Source organism: Ambystoma mexicanum, unplaced genomic scaffold (genome assembly GCF_040938575.1).
Source record: "Ambystoma mexicanum isolate Mex_15411 unplaced genomic scaffold, UKY_AmexF1_1 Mex_scaf3, whole genome shotgun sequence".
Taxonomy (NCBI): domain Eukaryota; kingdom Metazoa; phylum Chordata; class Amphibia; order Caudata; family Ambystomatidae; genus Ambystoma; species Ambystoma mexicanum.
Genome location: NW_027182444.1, coordinates 3,835,169 through 3,849,743, shown reverse-complemented (window position 1 = coordinate 3,849,743; position 14,575 = coordinate 3,835,169).

The window sequence follows — 14,575 nt, the reverse complement described above, 5'->3', positions numbered from 1 at the left end:
CGTTTTTGCCCTGAACTCAAAATGGTGGCCTGGCTCTCCAAAATGGCCAGACCACGAGGCTCCTTTGTCTTGTCCTCTGACCGTCTTGCTCCCTTCACCTTCCCCAGGTCGGGCGACCCGGGGCCTTCCTTATTTGGGCATGTACTTTCCCGCGAAACGTGGTTGCTTTCGCGGGCTTCTACATGTCGATTGTGTGCCTCCAGGGTGTGGGCTGGGATGTCTGGTCCCAATACACATCCTGGGTGCCAGAGAGTCTGGGGTGGTGTGAATGCCTGGGACCACCGTGGTCCGTGATTGGTCCACGTATGGTATGTGTGTTGATGAGCGGATCTCCCATTGGCTCCCCTCCGTTTTGGCGCGAAGGGAACCGTGGATAAGAGGGAGCTGGAAACACCACTACCATGTCGATCTCCTGAGTTCTCACGAACGAAGGAATACAGGAGCCAAGTATCCTGCAACCAAGAGGCTGGACCGAGGAATCGCTGGTGACCCGCTGAAGGAATCCTCCTTTGCACTGCTGTCGTCCTGTGAAACCCTTTCCTCCTTGGATCGAACCAGAAGGCCTGTACTGGTGCTTCGACCTTTGGAATAGCAGGAACAGCTATTCCCGGCGACTTCATCATCTCCTGCCAAGTAAGCCTTCGGAAGTGTCTCTGGGCCATCCAGTTGACTGACCAGCTTACAAGGGAGTCCTGCTCTGCAACTGCCGCCAGGCTGTGTTGTATTTCGAGTCCTTGTCACTCTCCCACGCTTCGTACGCTTGGCGTCCCCAGGTCTGAAGGGAGGAGTGTACATTTGGCTTGAATACACACAGCCACTCCGTTGTCCTGCTGCGGCAACAAAACTGTGCTAGTTTCGTCGATTGGGACGTCTTTTTGCTCTACACGACTACGAGGCGTTCCCTGCTCTTCTGAACCTGCCAGCTGCTGAAACTAACGTGGAGAAGCCTGGGTCTGCTTGCTTCGGGGACCGGTGAGTAGTTTAGCTAGGATCTGGTCGCCCTCCTGCAGTATCCCATTGCTTTTCCCTGCTGTGTAAAAACAGCACCCTTTTGCCGTACTCGCGCTCTGCTTCTGCTCGCTGTGGAGGCTGCGCTTGAGTTGCGGAACCTGTTCTCCTTCTGCTGTGCACTAACCCGAACTGCCTGACTTCCTCCAAAGAGCTTCCCCTTTTGCCCGTTGGCACCGGCGTGGCAGGTACTTTGAGCACAAGGCTCCACTCTTCGCAGGGCTCGGACTTCCATCTAGTTAGGTGCCTCTAAAGGCGAACTGAGTCTAAAGCGTTATCGCACTGCCTGTTTTCCTTTCCTTTCAGGTGGACTACATATTTCGTGCTTTAAACGCTTGCGACTGTGTATTTGTATATATATTGTGTTGATATGGTATGTGTTGGTTTAATATTGTTATAGTGTGATTTTCTCGCTACGGTCATTGTTTTAAAGGCCTTAAAATAAATGTGTATCTATTTTTGATATAACAACTGTTTGGAGTAGTTTGTAAGCGCTCTTGCTTTGTGTGCTCATTGCGGGCTTTCAGTCACCCTCACCCCTCTTGAGACCTAGTCTTGACCGCCGCGATCGCTACCTTGATTGGTCTGGCTTGTCCAGAGGTTACCCTGTTCCAAGTAATTAGGTTGGCCTTCTGAACTTCTGCGCCACCAGGACAGAGTTCAGAAATCCGTCTTAACAAATTGGTGTACAGCGGTGGGATACGACTGAAGGTATCCAGTGTTGCGCTCGAACTAAGGCATTTCAGGTTATTCCAAACAGTACACGTAGTGAATTGTTGTAATATAACTTTAAAAAGGCCATAGTCCTATCAAACAGTATGGAAGCAAATACCTTGTTAACTTTAAATGCTTCCAAATCAGAAACGCTGAAAAAGATGTGTGCAGAGAGAGGTGTTTCCTCTCAAGGCACTAAATTGGAAATGATCCAAAGAATCGTGGCGTGGCAAGAAGCGCAGCTTGACGCTATAACTTCTGAGGACAGTGCGGAAGGTGGTGGGGCTGCTCTCACTGGCAGAACCGACGGTTCTGCCGCTGCACTGATCCATCGCGACCACGAGGACAGGGAGGATGTAATGTCTAATGTTTCCTCTGCCAGTGCTGATGGGGAGGCTATGCTTGAATTCAAGAAGCAAGAGCTGCGGTTTAGGCAGCAGGAGCTTGAATTCAGCATAGCCAAACTAAAAATCGAACAGGCAGAAAAACAGAAAGACAGGGATCACCAGTTGGAACTGGCCAAGCTTCAGGTTGCAAATGGATCCAAGGGTCCTAGACATGGGTCTGGGGCTTCCTCTCATCCACGGTTTCCGAAAGATCTGCTCAGTGTGTATGAAGAAAGGAATGACATTATGGACTGGCTGAATGCGTTTGAGTATGCATGCGAGGTTCAAGAAGTTGACAATGCTGATAAGATTGCGTGGTTGCTCAGTAGACTGCCCCATTCTGGCTGCAGTGCCATTATGGAAATGTCGAAGGCTGAGCGGGCTGATTTCGCAATGTTAAAGCAAACTCTCATTTTAAAGTTTGGGAAGACTCCGGCCCAATATTTAAAGCGTTTTCGAGAGTATAAGAAAAAGGAAGGTGGTACTTGGGTATCTTATGTCGCTGAATCTTTGAAAAACTTAACTGGCTGGGTTGAAGGTTATAAGGTTTCTACCTTCGAAGGCATGATAAATCTTGTCATGCTGGAACATATTTTTGCTTCTTCTTCCCCGGAGCTTAAGCAGCATTTGGCCGATTCGAAGGAGATAGATCCTAAGAAGCTGGCCATTGCAGCAGACTTATGGGTGTCACATCGAGTGTCCCATAAGGACAAAACTCATCCTGGTAAGCAGGAGGAAGGGAAAAAGTCCAAAGATATGGAGGGTGGGGAATCTGCTAAATCTTCTTCCCATAAGGGCCACAAAAAGAAAAACAAGGGTAAGACACAAGAGAACTCACAGGGTAGTGGAGGTCAGCCTCCGAAACAGAACTCTGGTTACAATAAGCCTCCCTACGTAAACAGACCCACTGGGGCTTGTTTTTCTTGTGGAGCAACTGACCATGTGAAGGGGGATCCCCGTTGTAAGGTTAGACCTTTGGGGGTCCACTCCGCTAATCTGGCCTTCTCCTCCTACGAGGAAGAAGAGATTACAGGAGCATCCTTCTCCTCAGACTCATTTCCCAGCAGAATAGAGGCTGAGGTAGTTTTAGTGTCCCTGGGTTCCTGGGAGCCTAAAGTCGCAGAGGCTTATGCTAGGATTCAGGATAATACCAAGCACTACTTTAAAGACAGTGTGCTGATCAATGGAGTGGATACTCCAGCTCTTAGGGATAGTGGGTGCAGTCGCACTGTAGTGGATTCTACCTTGGTAGACTCAGAGGAAGTTGCCAGAGCTACTCTGATGCCCACTAAGTTGGCTGACGGCCCCCTCCGTATGTTTCCTGTGATCCCTGTAAATCTTACTTTAAATGGTACAGCAGTCAGGATTCCAGTGAGCATTCAGAGAAACGTCCCGGGAAAGGTCTTGTTGGGCAATGATCTCAGAGCTTTGGGGCTCGTAGGAGACACTGCCGAAAGACCCTACACACGGTCTCAAGCACGGGCAGCATTGGCCAAGTCCCATACGCCGCCCCAGCCGAAGGGGAAACCCAAGGCGAAAGGAGTCTACAAGTCAAGACGAGGGAAAGAGAATATTCCCCCGAGCTCGCCTACCACTGCGGTGGAGGAAGTTGGTCAATCGCCCGGGCCTGACGAGGAGGTGGCGATGCCTGAAGTATTCGACCCCAACGATCATCCTGAACTAAAAGACTTGTTAGTTGAAGGAGGTCCTGATAGGGACGAATTGAGTAAAGGCCAACGTGAGTGCCCATCTCTGGAAGGCCTAAGGAGACAGGCCTGCTCCCAGCTTGAGGGTGAACCTCCTGGGAAGCATAGGATTTATTGGGAAGGTGGACTCCTGTATAGTGAGCCCACAGAGTCTACAGAAGGAGACCATAGGAGGTTGGTGGTTCCCCTTGCTGTTAGGCCCTTCCTCCTGCAGTTGGCGCATGAAGTTCCCCTTGCTGGTCACCTTGGTATGAAGAGGACCAAGCAAAGGTTATCCATGCACTTCTACTGGCCCAAGATGGGGGTGCAAGTAGAAAGTCACTGCAGGAGTTGTGCCTCCTGCCAGTTGTCTGGTAAGGTTGGCACGACAATCCAAGCTCCGTTGGTACCGCTCCCAGTTGTGGGGGTACCATTTGAAAGGGTAGGGATCGACATCGTTGGTCCCCTTGACCCGCAAACATCCTCGGGCAATAGGTTTATCCTGGTGCTGGTCGACCATGCAACCAGGTATCCTGAGGCCATCCCATTGAAAACTGTAACTGCCAAGTCAGTTGCAAAAGCTTTACTCGGCATATTTACTAGGGTTGGCTTCCCTAAAGAAGTTGTGTCAGATCGTGGCAGCAACTTTATGTCGAAGTATATGCAGGCTATGTGGAAAGAATGTGGGGTCACCTACAAGTTCTCTTCTGCATACCACCCCCAGACCAATGGTCTGGTGGAACGTTTCAACAGAACGTTAAAGAGCATGATTGGGGCTCTGGAGGAGCCTCAGAGAAGAAAATGGGATCTTCTTTTACCATGCTTGCTGTTTGCCTACAGAGAGGTACCACAGGAGGGTGTTGGCTTCAGCCCCTTCGAACTTCTGTTCGGTCATCCCGTACGGGGACCCTTAGCCATCGTCAAAGAGGGATGGGAGATGCCCACTCCCCCTGTTACTACCAATGTAGTTGATTATGTGCTAGGGCTCAGAAAACGGATGGTACTTCTGATGGGCTTGGCTAGTGATAAATTGAAGGCAGGGCAAGCGCTGGTGAAACATTGGTACGACCAGAAAGCTTCCCTCATCAACTTTACACCTGGTCAGCAAGTCCTGATCATGAATCCAATAAGGCCTCGAGCTTTACAGGACAAATGGTCAGGCCCTTACACAGTGGTGGAGCCCCTGGGTGAGGTGAACTATTTAGTGGACCTTGGAAGGCCTGGACAGGCTCCAAAAGTGTTTCACGTGAATAGGCTGAAGGCTTTCGTCCCAAGAGTCGAAATCGCAGCACTGCTACTGGCTTCAGATGTTGAGGAAGAGGAGTCTGAACCTCTCCCCGACCTGTTCCAAAGCGGTCCTTCAGATAGCTCCGTTGAGGGTGTCCGAGTGGCCCCTCACCTGACTTCTGATCAGCAGGCTGAGGTGAAAACTTTGCTTAGGCAGTTTTCCCCCCTGTTTTCACAGTCCCCTGGTTTGACACCTTGGTGCAAACATAACATTGACACAGGAGACAGTGTACCTACCAAAAGTAGGGGATACAGGATGTCGGATAAAGTACGGTCTTATATTAAGACCGAGGTCAACAAGATGTTAGACCTTGGGGTGATTGAACCCTCTAGTAGTCCTTGGTCCAGTCCTGTGGTTTTGGTTCCAAAAGCAGGCACTTCTGAATTGAGGTTCTGCGTGGATTACAGGGCTCTGAATGCTGTCACCAAGACAGATGCACACCCCTTGCCTCGAACAGATGAGCTGGTGGATACTTTGGGTGCCTCCAAGTACCTCAGCACGTTTGACCTCACTGCTGGCTATTGGCAAATAGCTTTAGCAGAACATGCCAAGGAGAAGACAGCATTTTCTACTCCAGACGGCCTTTACCAATTCCGGGTAATGCCGTTCGGGTTGAAGAATGCACCTGCCACTTTCCAGAGGCTTGTGAATCATGTGTTGAATGGGTTGGACGAATTCTGTCTTGCATATCTGGACGATATAGCAGTTTTCAGTGCCACCTGGGAAGACCATGTGAAACACCTCGGGATTGTGCTCCAGGCTCTTCAGAAAGCCCACTTGACCATAAAGGCTAGTAAATGCCAGATTGGACAAGGCTCAGTGGTTTACCTTGGACATGAAGTAGGTGGAGGGAGGATACAGCCTCTACCCAGTAAAGTACAAGCAGTACAAGACTGGCCTACCCCCACTACGCAAACCCAAGTGAGAGCCTTCTTAGGACTCACGGGGTATTATCGCAATTTTGTGGCAGACTATAGCACCATAGCTGCTCCTCTGACTGCCCTCACAACTCCGAAGAAACCCAAGAAGGTAACTTGGACTGACGAGTGTGAGAAGGCCTTCAATGGCTTAAAAGACTCCTTGTGCCAGGCCCCTGTGCTCAGGGCCCCTAGTTATCAAAGACCTTTTATCGTGCAGACGGATGCCTCTGACACTGGGATAGGAGCTGTACTATCACAAGTAGATGAGAAGGGTAAGGAACACCCTATCGGTTTTATTAGTCGCCAGCTTAAGGACAGAGAGCTCAGATGGTCCACGGTAGAGAAAGAATGTTTCTCTGTTGTGTGGGCCCTAAGGAAGCTGAGGCCCTACCTCTATGGGACCCACTTCACTGTGCAGACTGACCATAAGCCGTTAAAGTGGCTAATGAACATGAAGGGGGAGAATCCAAAGTTGCTTAGGTGGTCCATAAGTCTACAAGGCTTCGACTTCACTATTGAGCATAGGCCAGGTGTCCAACATAGCAATGCTGATGGGTTGTCCAGAATGTTTTACCGACCTGAACAAGAGACTCATCCAGGGGTGGATTAGTTCCCCCTGTCCATAGTCTGGGAGGGGCGAGTGTTAGGAAACATTTCGTAATTGTAGGGAATTTTCCTTCCATGTGGCAACCCCTAAACTTTTTGCTATTGTTTTTAACCTTGTTCTTGACTTTGCCAGAGAAGTACAGCCTTCTGCCGCACTTCTCTGGGCTTTCGCTCCTTTTCTTACGGGGAAACTGACATGCCCTTAAGACAGTCAGTACCGGGGAACGCTGTTTCCCGTAGTTTCTTTTATCGTGTTGCGGCTTTAGTGCAACATGACACAAGAGGGCACTGTAAGCTAAGTTACAGCTCTCTTGGGTCTCTAGCCTTCTACAGACCCTAGATACTCTTTTAGGATGGTATTTGATCGGTGCAAGTCATTCAGGGACTCGAATGGTGGCAGCGATCGTTTTGTTTATTTTGAGCTCCTTTTGGCGTTCTGAGCACGTTTTTGCCCTGAACCCAAAATGGTGGCCTGGCTCTCCAAAATGGCCAGACCACGAGGCTCCTTTGTCTTGTCCACTGACCGTCTTGCTCCCTTCACCTTCCCCAGGTCGGGCGACCCGGGGCCTTCCTTATTTGGGCATGTACTTTCCCGCGAAACGTGGTTGCTTTCGCGGGCTTCTACATGTCGATTGTGTGCCTCCAGGGTGTGGGCTGGGATGTCTGGTCCCAATACACATCCTGGGTGCCAGAGAGTCTGGGGTGGTGTGAATGCCTGGGACCACCGTGGTCCGTGATTGGTCCACGTATGGTATGTGTGTTGATGAGCGGATCTCCCATTGGCTCCCCTCCGTTTTGGCGCGAAGGGAACCGTGGATAAGAGGGAGCTGGAAACACCACTACCATGTCGATCTCCTGAGTTCTCACGAACGAAGGAATACAGGAGCCAAGTATCCTGCAACCAAGAGGCTGGACCGAGGAATCGCTGGTGACCCGCTGAAGGAATCCTCCTTTGCACTGCTGTCGTCCTGTGAAACCCTTTCCTCCTTGGATCGAACCAGAAGGCCTGTACTGGTGCTTCGACCTTTGGAATAGCAGGAACAGCTATTCCCGGCGACTTCATCATCTCCTGCCAAGTAAGCCTTCGGAAGTGTCTCTGGGCCATCCAGTTGACTGACCAGCTTACAAGGGAGTCCTGCTCTGCAACTGCCGCCAGGTTGTGTTGTATTTCGAGTCCTTGTCACTCTCCCACGCTTCGTACGCTTGGCGTCCCCAGGTCTGAAGGGAGGAGTGTACATTTGGCTTGAATACACACAGCCACTCCGTTGTCCTGCTGCGGCAACAAAACTGTGCTAGTTTCGTCGATTGGGACGTCTTTTTGCTCTACACGACTACGAGGCGTTCCCTGCTCTTCTGAACCTGCCAGCTGCTGAAACTAACGTGGAGAAGCCTGGGTCTGCTTGCTTCGGGGACCGGTGAGTAGTTTAGCTAGGATCTGGTCGCCCTCCTGCAGTATCCCATTGCTTTTCCCTGCTGTGTAAAAACAGCACCCTTTTGCCGTACTCGCGCTCTGCTTCTGCTCGCTGTGGAGGCTGCGCTTGAGTTGCGGAACCTGTTCTCCTTCTGCTGTGCACTAACCCGAACTGCCTGACTTCCTCCAAAGAGCTTCCCCTTTTGCCCGTTGGCACCGGCGTGGCAGGTACTTTGAGCACAAGGCTCCACTCTTCGCAGGGCTCGGACTTCCATCTAGTTAGGTGCCTCTAAAGGCGAACTGAGTCTAAAGCGTTATCGCACTGCCTGTTTTCCTTTCCTTTCAGGTGGACTACATATTTCGTGCTTTAAACGCTTGCGACTGTGTATTTGTATATATATTGTGTTGATATGGTATGTGTTGGTTTAATATTGTTATAGTGTGATTTTCTCGCTACGGTCATTGTTTTAAAGGCCTTAAAATAAATGTGTATCTATTTTTGATATAACAACTGTTTGGAGTAGTTTGTAAGCGCTCTTGCTTTGTGTGCTCATTGCGGGCTTTCAGTCACCCTCACCCCTCTTGAGACCTAGTCTTGACCGCCGCGATCGCTACCTTGATTGGTCTGGCTTGTCCAGAGGTTACCCTGTTCCAAGTAATTAGGTTGGCCTTCTGAACTTCTGCGCCACCAGGACAGAGTTCAGAAATCCGTCTTAACACCATTCCAATCCTGAGACCCTTCTGATAGCAGAGATGTGATATCTCAATGCTTATACCAAACCTGTGACCCTTCCTATGGCATGAGATGTTATATACAACTCCTTCCGATTCCAATCCTGAGACCCTTCCTATAGAATGAGATGTAATATCTCACTGCTTCTAATACCAAACCTGAGATGTGATATCCAACTCCTTCCCATTCCAAACCTTTGCTTCTATCAAACCTGAAACCCTTCCTTTAGCATGAGATGTGATATCCAACTCCTTCCCATTCCAATCCTGAAACCCTTCCTATAACATGACGTGATATCCAACTCCTTCCCAATCCAATCCTGAGACTCTTCCTATAGCATGAGATGTGATATCTCAATGCTTCTAAAACCAAACAGGAGAACCATCCTATAACATGAGATGTGAAATCCAATTCATTCCCATTCCAATCCTGAGACCCTTCTGATAGCATGAGATGTGATATCTCAATGCCTCTAATACCAAACCTGAGATACAACCTCTAACATGAAATGTGATATCCAACTCCTTCCCCTTCCAACCCTGAGAGCCTTCCTATATAATGAGATGTGATATCCATGTCCTTCCCATTCCAATCTGAGACCCTTCCTATAACATGAGAGTTGATATCCAACTCCTTCTCATTCCAACCTTAGACCCTTCCTATAGCATGAGATGGGATATCCAACTCCTTCCAAATCCAATCCTGATACCCTTCCGATAGCATGAGATGTGATATCCCAATGCCTCCACAAAACCCGAGACCCATACCATGGCATGAGATGTGATATCAAACTCCTTCCCATTCCAATCCTGAGACCCTTCCTATAGCTTGAGATGTGATATCTCAATGCTTCTAATACCAAACCTGAGACCCGTCCTAAAACATGAGATGTGAGATCCAAATCCTTCCCCTTCCAAACCTGAGACCTTTCCTTTAGCGTGAGATGTGATATCCAACTCCTTCCCATTCCAAACCTGAGACCCTTCCTATAGCATGAGATGTTATATCTTAATGCTGCTAAAACCAAACATGAGAACGATCCTATAACATGAGATGTGAAATCCAAATCCTTCCCTTTCCAAACCTGAGACCCTTCCTCGAGCTTGAGATGTGATATCAAACTCCTTCCCATTCCAATCCTGAGATAGCTTGAGATGTGATATCCAACTCCTTCCCATTCCAATCCTGAGACCCTTCCTATACCATGAGATGTGATATCTCAATGCTTCTAATACCAAACCTGAGACCCGTCCTAAAACATGAGATGTGAGATCCAAATCCTTCCCCTTCCAAACCTGAGACCCTTCCTATAGCTTGAAATGTGATATCAAACTCCTTCCCATTCCAATCCTGAGATAGCTTGAGATGTGATATCCAACTCCATCCCATTCCAATCCTGAGACCCTTCCGATAGCATGAGATGTGATATCTCAATGCTTCTAATATCAAAACTGAGACCCTCCCTATTGTATGAGATGTGATATCTAAGTCCTTCCCATTCCTATCCTGAGACCCTTCCGATATCAGAGATGTGATATCTCAATGCTTATACCAAACCTGATGACCCTTCCTATGGCATGAGATGTGATATCCAACTCCTTCCCATTCCAATCCTGAGTTCCTTCCTATAGCATGAGATGTGATATCTCAATGCTTCTATCAAACCTGAGACCCTTCCTTTAGCAGGAGACGTGATATCCAACTCCTTCCCATTCCAATCCTGAGACTCTTCCTATAGCATGAGATGTGATATCTCAATGCTTCTAATACCAAACCTGGGACCCGTCCTATAACATGAGATATGATATCCAAATCCTTCCCCTTCCAAACCTGAGACCCTTCCTTTAGCATGAGATGTGATATCCAATTCCTTCCCATTCCAATCCTGAAACCCTTCCTATAGCATGAGATATGATATCTCAATGTTTCTAATAAAAAACCTGAGACCCTTCCTATAGCAAGAGATGTGATATCCAAATCCTTCCCATTCCAATCCTGAGACCCTTCCTATAACGAGATGTGATATCCAACTCCTTCCCAACCTGAGACCCTTCCTATAGCATGAGAAGGGATATCTCAATGCTTCTAATACCAAACCTGGGACCCATCCTATAACATGAGATATGATATCCAAATCCTTCCCCTTCCAAACCTGAGACCCTTCCTTTAGCATGAGATGTGATAACCAAATCCTACCCATTCCAATCCTGAAACCCTTCCTATAGCCTGAGATGTGATATCTCAATGTTTCAAATAAAAAACCCGAGACCCTTCCTATAGCAAGAGATGTGATATCCAAATCCTTCCCATTCAGAACTTGAGACCCTTCCTATAACATGAGATGTGATATCCAACTCCTTCCCAATCCAACCTGAAATCCTTCCTATAGCATGAGAAGTGATATCCAACCCCTTCCCAATCCAATCCTGAGACCCTTCCGATAGCAGAGATGTGATATCTCAATGCTTATACCAAACCTGAGAATCTTCCTATGGCATGAGATGTGATATCCAACTCCTTCCCATTCCAATCCTGAGACCCTTCCTATATCATGAGATGTGATATCTCAATGCTTCTTCCAAACCTGAGACCCTTCCTTTAGCATGAGATGTGATATCCAAATCCTTCACTTTCATATTTTGAGACCCTTCCTATAGCATGAGATGTGATATCTCAATGCTTCTAATACCAAACCTGAGATCCTTCCTATAACATATGTGATATCCAACTCCTTCCCTTTCCAAACCTGAGACCCTTCCTCTAGCTTGATATGTGATATCAAACTCCTTCCCATTCCAATCCTGAGATAGCTTGAGATGTGATATCCAACTCCTTCCCATTCCAATCCTGAGACCCTTCCTATACCATGAGATGTGATATCTCAATGCTTCTAATACCAAACCTGAGACCCGTCCTAAAACATGAGATGTGAGATCCAAATCCTTCCCCTTCCAAACCTGAGACCCTTCCTATAGCTTGAAATGTGATATCAAACTCCTTCCCATTCCAATCCTGAGATAGCTTGAGATGTGATATCCAACTCCATCCCATTCCAATCCTGAGACCCTTCCGATAGCATGAGATGTGATATCTCAATGCTTCTAATATCAAAACTGAGACCCTCCCTATTGTATGAGATGTGATATCTAAGTCCTTCCCATTCCTATCCTGAGACCCTTCCGATATCAGAGATGTGATATCTCAATGCTTATACCAAACCTGATGACCCTTCCTATGGCATGAGATGTGATATCCAACTCCTTCCCATTCCAATCCTGAGTTCCTTCCTATAGCATGAGATGATATCTCAATGCTTCTATCAAACCTGAGACCCTTCCTTTAGCAGGAGATGTGATATCCAACTCCTTCCCATTCCAATCCTGAGTTCCTTCCTATAGCATGAGATGTGATATCTCAATGCTTCTATCAAACCTGAGACCCTTCCTTTAGCAGGAGACGTGATATCCAACTCCTTCCCATTCCAATCCTGAGACTCTTCCTATAGCATGAGATGTGATATCTCAATGCTTCTAATACCAAACCTGGGACCCGTCCTATAAAATGAGATATGATATCCAAATCCTTCCCCTTCCAAACCTGAGACCCTTCCTTTAGCATGAGATGTGATATCCAATTCCTTCCCATTCCAATCCTGAAACCCTTCCTATAGCATGAGATATGATATCTCAATGTTTCTAATAAAAAACCTGAGACCCTTCCTATAGCAAGAGATGTGATATCCAAATCCTTCCCATTCCAATCCTGAGACCCTTCCTATAACGAGATGTGATATCCAACTCCTTCCCAACCTGAGACCCTTCCTATAGCATGAGAAGGGATATCTCAATGCTTCTAATACCAAACCTGGGACCCGTCCTATAACATGAGATATGATATCCAAATCCTTCCCCTTCCAAACCTGAGACCCTTCCTTTAGCATGAGATGTGATAACCAAATCCTACCCATTCCAATCCTGAAACCCTTCCTATAGCCTGAGATGTGATATCTCAATGTTTCTAATAAAAAAACCGAGACCCTTCCTATAGCAAGAGATGTGATATCCAAATCCTTCCCATTCAGAACTTGAGACCCTTCCTATAACATGAGATGTGATATCCAAATCTTGCCCATTCCAATCTTGAGACCCTTCCTATAACATGAGATGTGATATCCAACTCCTTCCCAATCCAACCTGAAATCCTTCCTATAGCATGAGAAGTGATATCCAACTCCTTCCCAATCCAATCCTGAGACCCTTCCGATAGCAGAGATGTGATATCTCAATGCTTATACCAAACCTGAGAACCTTCCTATGGCATGAGATGTGATATCCAACTCCTTCCCATTCCAATCCTGAGACCCTTCCTATATCATGAGATGTGATATCTCAATGCTTCTTCCAAACCTGAGACCCTTCCTTTAGCATGAGATGTGATATCCAAATCCTTCACATTCATATTTTGAGACCCTTCCTATAGCATGAGATGTGATATCTCAATGCTTCTAATACCAAACCTGAGACCCGTCCTAAAACATGAGATGTGAGATCCAAATCCTTCCCCTTCCAAACCTGAGACCCTTCCTATAGCTTGAAATGTGATATCAAACTCCTTCCCATTCCAATCCTGAGATAGCTTGAGATGTGATATCCAACTCCATCCCATTCCAATCCTGAGACCCTTCCGATAGCATGAGATGTGATATCTCAATGCTTCTAATATCAAAACTGAGACCCTCCCTATTGTATGAGATGTGATATCTAAGTCCTTCCCATTCCTATCCTGAGACCCTTCCGATATCAGAGATGTGATATCTCAATGCTTATACCAAACCTGATGACCCTTCCTATGGCATGAGATGTGATATCCAACTCCTTCCCATTCCAATCCTGAGTTCCTTCCTATAGCATGAGATGATATCTCAATGCTTCTATCAAACCTGAGACCCTTCCTTTAGCAGATGTGATATCCAACTCCTTCCCATTCCAATCCTGAGACTCTTCCTATAGCATGAGATGTGATATCTCAATGCTTCTAATACCAAACCTGGGACCCGTCCTATAACATGAGATATGATATCCAAATCCTTCCCCTTCCAAACCTGAGACCCTTCCTTTAGCATGAGATGTGATATCCAAATCCTTCCCATTCCAATCCTGAGACCCTTCCTATAGCATGAGAAGGGATATCTCAATGCTTCTAATACCAAACCTGGGACCCGTCCTATAACATGAGATATGATATCCAAATCCTTCCCCTTCCAAACCTGAGACCCTTCCTTTAGCATGAGATGTGATAACCAAATCCTACCCATTCCAATCCTGAAACCCTTCCTATAGCCTGAGATGTGATATCTCAATGTTTCTAATAAAAAACCCGAGACCCTTCCTATAGCAAGAGATGTGATATCCAAATCCTTCCCATTCAGAACTTGAGACCCTTCCTATAACATGAGATGTGATATCCAAATCTTGCCCATTCCAACCTTGAGACCCTTCCGATATCAGAGATGTGATATCTCAATGCTTATACCAAACCTGATGACCCTTCCTATGGCATGAGATGTGATATCCAACTCCTTCCCATTCCAATCCTGAGTTCCTTCCTATAGCATGAGATGATATCTCAATGCTTCTATCAAACCTGAGACCCTTCCTTTAGCAGGAGATGTGATATCCAACTCCTTCCCATTCCAATCCTGAGTTCCTTCCTATAGCATGAGATGTGATATCTCAATGCTTCTATCAAACCTGAGACCCTTCCTTTAGCAGGAGACGTGATATCCAACTCCTTCCCATTCCAATCCTGAGACTCTTCCTATAGC